We start from the raw sequence: 7,193 nt of genomic DNA, 5'->3' as shown, positions 1-7,193 counted from the left end.
AGATATCCTCCCAAGTACTATCATTCGGGAAGTTTATGGTACTCATCTCTCCCTCTCAAAAAAATCATAGATATCCACCAATCCAAGCATGCTTGTCAACTATTCAAAACTTCTCAGGGATAGATCCATACATTAACTACATTTTTAAGCATTAGAACATCCAGTAGCTTCATGACCCAAACCGCTACTAGTACTTTTCATCAATATGTTAGCATAAAATATGGGGTCCTCAACAATACTATTGCTACTTAGTTCATCATAATATCCAAACAAATTTTGATGGAAGCTTCCTTTTCCAACTTCTTTAGTAGCACCAAACTCAACCTCTACACTTCTCTAAACAACCAAGTCTTGCTCATGATCTCATCAAACACGAATAACTATTTGTAGTGCTTCAACTATTCTCTGATTCTTTTCTTTATCGATATTTTCCAAGATAATGTCCTTTATCTTAAGTATGGTGGATATCCACTTTCCATCATCCAAGCCCCCTATTAACTTATTGCCTTCAAGCCGGTGATTTGACCATCCAAGAGAAATTGCCTTCAAGACCCTAGGAGAGGGAAATGACCTTGCCTAGGCACAACTGAAGCATGAATAAGGTGTAACATGACCCAATGGAACCTAATATGATGATAGAAACCCTCTGAATGATGATAGGCTCAGCTGAATGATGACATGGACTGACATTTGGACAACTTTGGAAAGTGTGAAAGCAAACCCTAGACCTAATGCCTAGTGACCAAATTTTGCTTGAAGACTCATTGAAATGACAAAATTTGACCTTGACACTTCAAAATCACTTTGTAAGAGCATATTTGATCACTGGAGGAAAGATGGAAAGACTGACACTAACATGTTCTAGATATAATCAACAAACCATAAAATTCTATGATTTTTATAGTGAACCCTAAAAGTTATGGTTTTTAACAAAGTGAATAAGATAGATAGTACGATAAGAGTTGATTGAAGATAAATCACCCTAACAAATCAGAATCTTTATGATTCTATATAGAAATATTAGTTAGTAATCTAAATAAATTTTAAAGACAAAAAAATGGTTATACCTTCTTATATGAAGACTAACTACTACTAATATTGTAGTCTTGAACATACCTTTAGTTTATTTTCTCATAATCCTTGTAGGGATTCCTTTTGAAGGGCTCCCTCTCATCATAAAATTCTCATGGCATAAGATCAACATTTCTTTATGTACCTTAGTACTCTAAGATTTCAAGAAGTCTACTACAAATGTTTCTTCAAGATCCCATGATATTCTTGTTGTTATTCAAAGATGCTGAGGTCAATGAATACTTATAAAGGTATAATTTCTTTCATGACTCAAATATTTCTTTGTGGGCTCCCTCTGAATCTAGCCATAATCCTTTCTTCTTTAGAATATTGTAGACCTTCTTCTTGTTCAAGTTCTATCTTTTATCAGAGATTATTTGACTATCATCTTACTCCATGCCTTAATTCATCTGTGTTTATGTATATCACTTTTTGTGTCTTGGAAAGAACTAGTAGTTTTTAACTCATATCATGAATCAAGAGAACATCTTCGATGTTATGCGTTCAAGATCTTGCATTTTCACACCTTTGTATGCATCAAAATGCAAACCATACATTTTATATTATTGATAAGAAGAGTCTTGAATTTTATTTAGATGTTGTAGTATGTTGGATTTTGCTCATAGTGTCACTTGGTTCATATAAACATGTTGTAGTAGAAACTCACATCACATAAGTATTGAGCTCACATCACAGAGAAGTTGATGTCATCCTGTAGCTCTTATTACAAAAGCATTTAGCTCACATAATAGAGAAATTGATGCCATCTTATAGCTCGCATCACAAAAGTATTATTCATCAAAGAGCTTGCATAGTTACAGAATTACAGTTCCACAAAGAGCTCGCATTTTTTAGAATTATAGTGTCATAGGAAGCTTACTTTTATAGAAGGATATATGAATTTTGCATTTATTCCTCAGACCTTCCTTAAGAACCTTTGTGTATTTTCCTTAGAATCTTTGTATCTCTACCTTAGAAAATTTGTATCTCTGCCTTAGATTGTTCATCTGAATTTACTTCCATAGAACACTGAATTGACTTAGAGATATGCCAACTTAAAGTAGATGATGAGAATCAAAAACAATTATTCAAGCTGTCTTTTTTCCTTCTTCACCATAACTCTAATACCATGTTAGAAAATCATAATGGCATAAATCTTTATTTTATTGATAATTACTTGTGACTATAGTTATATTCTTTAAAATCTTATTTTACTTTTCTTGTCATCAAGAAACTACCAAAATATAAACATGAAGATCACGGACATAGGATGTAAGCTCTCAACTAGGGAATAACCCCTCTTCTAGGCGAAAACCAAAAAAATTCTCTTCTCTTCCTTTAGAACCACATCAAATGATACAACCAAGGCTAGTAGACCAAGAATCTTCCTCCAACCACCAAGTCATCCACTTAAGAAAAGATTAGTCAAACTCTTTTCAAGCCCTTCTATAGTCAACCAAATTCAAGCACATCAAAACAACTCATCCAGGGTCTCAACCCTCTCCTTTACTTCAAATTTTCTCTTTTACTTCAAATTTTCTTCCTACTTCTTTAGTCCTACACCTTCATCCCTGTACGTTTTAACCCTTTAGAGAAATTACCTGCAAATGAATTCTTAAAAATAGGAAATATACAATGGCGAGAAAGAGAAAACAAATACACAAATATTTTTGCCCCTAGATCCCAAAACCAGGACTACTAGATTGATTTTTAATTATATTCCTTCCAATGTTACATGCCAAAGCATTCATAAACCCCAACCCAGTTAACCCTGGATTAGAACATAACCATAGTTCCCTTAACCAGATCTACAAAATACCATGGGTAGAAAACCATCATGCCCAAAACCAGGTGAAAATCCCATGCACAAAACCATAGGTAGGTCCGCCCACCTTGTTGTAGGGAAAAGTGTCTATTCAGAACAACCCTATCCCACTAAGGTGTGACAGTGCCTTAGCAACAAACAGAGAAAACTACTTTTGTATTCTTCTTTATGAACTATAAACGAAGAGGAATAGGATGAACCAACCTATGTCTTGCGCTAGTCCTTTGATCCAATCTCTCTTCTCTTTGACAGCTTCCAGCTACCTGCTCCCTTACTTGCCCAGCTTCACCAAGTTCCTGTAAGATCACAGAAGAAGAAAACTACACAAAGACATGGATTTATATTCATAAATAGCTTAGGATCAGATTTAAGCTAGACATACAAATGTAACAAACATCAATGATACACAAGCATGTAGGAGAAACTCAAATAGTTTTATTGATATAACAAGAAGATCCAGGAGGAGATACAACCAATGATTCCCGATCCAGCATCAACCTCCCAGCAAAGGAATCCCTTCTTCACCTCCAACAAAGCACAAATCACCCAATACTCTGATATGATTCTCAAAACCAACAGCAATTCTCTGCAAAATGCAAAATTCCAGCCTCTGGATCTCTGGGATGAGGGATCCATATATAGATGTATGCAAAGAAGATGAGTCAGCTTGTCATTTGACTAGTGTCTTCTCTCTGTCAGTTCTTGCTTCCACTTGGAGACTGAGAGCCTCTTACTCATCCTTGGTCGAACTCAGTGAGGCAAGTGTCATTGGGGAAGATTCTGGAAGCTTCCATTGTCTATCCACCTCGTGGAATGACACTGCCATTTGTCATTTCCCGCTCAGCGCACCCTGGTAGTGCATTTAGGTGCATTGCAATGCACCTAGCTAGTGTACTGGGGTGCTATGCAACGCAGGTAGCTAGTGGAGCAGCTGAAATGATCCTGATTTGACTGATTTTGAGCAGTTTCTGGTGGAGAACTTCTGGGAGAAGCTGTAATTTGTTGACCTTGTTCCTTTAGGGGCAGGAACAACACTTTTAGGGACTTTGGATCCCTTGGTTTATGGACATTTCATGCTTAGAGCTGTAAGGCACAAAAATGTCTATAACAGTTGCCCCCTAAAGTATGAGGCCGTTTATCGGGTGAAATGCTTTATTAGGAGGATCCGAAGTTCTTTCAATGCTGGGAGGAGACCTGTAATAAGATACAATACAATACATTATCTCCATACTGTTTTCATGATCTAGCTGAGGCTGGCATTCCCATGCTCAGCTTTATAAATTCATTTTCATGTACATAGGACAGACAATCGTCTGATGGTAGACTGATGATTCTGATAGAGCCATCATCCTTTTGGTAGGATGATTATCTGTGCTGCAGTGCTGTACATTTCAATGTCTTTATTTTCCTGAATATATATCGTAGCCCGGATGGATGAAACTAGATCCAGGGTCTTCAATCTCGTTCGATCTTCACTCGAAGTACAAGTCGATCCATGTGAGAAATGTTTTGAAGTCGAACATGGAAAGACATCGCTTGATTACCAGTCAATGATGTAAACTGTTAACAAGCGCGAGAGGAATCACCGATAATGATGATGACCCGCAAGGTACTGCAGTACAATTCACGTGGTGTGAATAAAGGACTTGGCGTCGAACACCACGCAAAATCTTTCGGTCGAAGGTCATTGACGTATACCTGTCGCTGGAAGTGAGAAACTTGCCATTGAGGCATGCAAGCTTCAAAGTACTGAATGGGGTGTTCCTAGATCAACTTCTTGGATAATGAGCTGGTGTCGACAAGAAGCGAGCCATCAAAGGAGGGCCCTAATGAATCCCACATCAATGACACGAAACGGAGCAAATGATTTTGATGGAGGTGAAAACGATCTGATGATATATGGTTCAGGATGACGGTCATGAAGGAATGAAGTATAATGTATGGTAGTGGATGGAACACGGGTGACTTCTCTGGATGACTTCTCTTGAACATGTCGGCGACACTTATGTGATGGATTGGTAGCATTTACCCCAAATGTGGATGGTATGGCGTGACCATGGTGATGTGACCGGTGAATGAAACAACCCAACTCGACTCATGCACGGAGTGGAAGTGTCATGTTCAAGAGCGACTTGCTACCAATAAAGATTCTTTGAGTTTTTCCCAATTTTTCCCCAGTCATTGCTGACCAGTACCTCTTTATTTTTGTCAAGCTTGAGGAGGATAACATATGCTTGTTCTATAATTTGCCCTTCGGGCAAACCCATCGCTATGTTTTAACGAGCCTAGCGATAGTGAAACTCGTTCTCGTCTAAAGACAAGTTTGTCGCTATTAATGTTTTTAACGAGTCTAACGACAAAGATAACTCGGTCCTTTTCATTTTTAAAGAGTCTGAAAAGGTACGTAAAGTTAACTCCGGAATTCCTTTTTCGTCATCTAATCCCTTAAGCCCGAAAAAGTATAAAACAATACGGAAGGGATGAATTTTCGATTGGCTTTAACGAGCCGAACAAAACAAGCGCTCGATCTTTTTGTGCAATAATCCCTCAGGTCCAAAAAGATTAAAATCTAGAGGAGGGATAGCACTTTCGGTCGCTTTAACGAGCTGGAAGGCCAAAACTTGGCAATCTTTTCATATTTTACGAGTCAGATGAAAAGAGCTTAAAGAAGACTCGTCTTTTGAGGAACGAGTGATAAAATGGGTAGCAGCTGATTCCAGGTAAGGTTTGGAATTTTCCAATCACGGCAGTGTCACAAGGATGGCTAGTGAAATCACTCTTCGCAGCTGTTCCTCAAAATGGGTAAACAATCAAATGGAGGTGAATGATCAGCTAATGAAAAGTGGAGGTGATGGTGCAAACACGACCAAGGCTTTAATGTTTGAAATCTTCATTCACGGTGGTTATTTACCGGAGGATAGTTCATTTTTTAACGAGCTTAAACGCGGATTGAAACACTTGCTCGGTCTTATGTTTATTTTTTAACGAGCTTGAACTATGTGCTAAAATTGGTCGATAAGTTTGCATGCCCCCAGCATAATAACTCAAATCGAGGTGCATGCCCCCCAAGCTTCATTGCATTCAACTCGGTGGTTGGAATGAAGGTTTACCTTTCAGATTTGGAAAGGGGATTTGTTTCGTTTTTTAATGAGGTTGACACAGTAAAAGAATTATCCACATGACTCCTTGTTTCATTTTTTTAACGAGGTCGACACGAGATAAGAACCGTCCTCGGAGTCCAAATCCATTAGATATAGAAGGTTTCATATTCCACTGTGGCCACTTCCGCCAGATTACTCGGAGGCGGTAGGGCAAAAGTACCCATTAAGGCAGGGTGTTTTAGGAGACCTACTCCGATATTTTGGATCAAATTATTGCTTCCATGGATCATTGGAATGCTTCCAGTAACTTGAGAACCATTGGGGAGGAATTTTTGCTGATCGACGATTGTAATCCCTCCTTGAAAGGGAAATGCAATCTTTCTGAAATAGGTCGACACAACAGCTGCCATGGCGTATATCCATGGTCTTCCTAGTAGGATGTTGTAATCAAGATTCCCATCTATGACTTCAACATCTATTTCTACTGTTTTCCCTCCTATTTCAACTTTCAAGTTATTTAGGATACCATATGGGGTATATGTCCTTCCGTCGAATGCTTTTAATGTCGTCACAGACCGTGACAAGGTTGGAGATCCTAAAGTTTTCCAGCAACTCATCGACATAATACATGTAGATGCCCCCTCATCAATAATTGTTCGATGAACAATTTTATTGAGGGCTTTCACTTGAATAAGGAAAGCTAGTTGAGCTGGTAACTGAGGGTCATATCCTTTATGATCAAAGGCCACAAGATTGGAATCCATTGGGTCAATCCCACCTATTGCTGATAATAAAGCTTGCTCTTGGAAGAGGCAATTTTGCGGTACCTCAAGTGTCGACATAGCGGACGGTGATTGGGCCAGGTCTTCTATTATATTATAATTCTGTGCTATTTTTTCACGAGGATTAAATGTCGATTTGTGCACTACTCCCTTTGGCGACTTTATCATTTGTTCAGGAATGATGGGTGGCACAACTTTGGTCAAAGTTGTTGTCGAACTACTAGGTTGTTCATTAGCCTTGTTATTCGACACCTGTGGATTCCCGTAATCTTTATTCCTTGCCAAAGCATCATTTTGCTGCTTTGAGATAGACAACATAAGCACTTGGGATCGGGAAGCATTTTGATTAGCAACCAGTTTGGTTCCCGGGCTTGGAAACGGATCAGTCAATAATGCTGAGGTTTTTGAACTCTT

This window comes from Pinus tabuliformis, chromosome J, assembly GCF_031772625.1.
Source record: "Pinus tabuliformis cultivar Carrire ecotype Pingquan chromosome J, CPIR1, whole genome shotgun sequence".
Classification (NCBI taxonomy): domain Eukaryota; kingdom Viridiplantae; phylum Streptophyta; class Pinopsida; order Pinales; family Pinaceae; genus Pinus; species Pinus tabuliformis.
Note: the sequence above shows the minus strand (reverse complement) of the source record.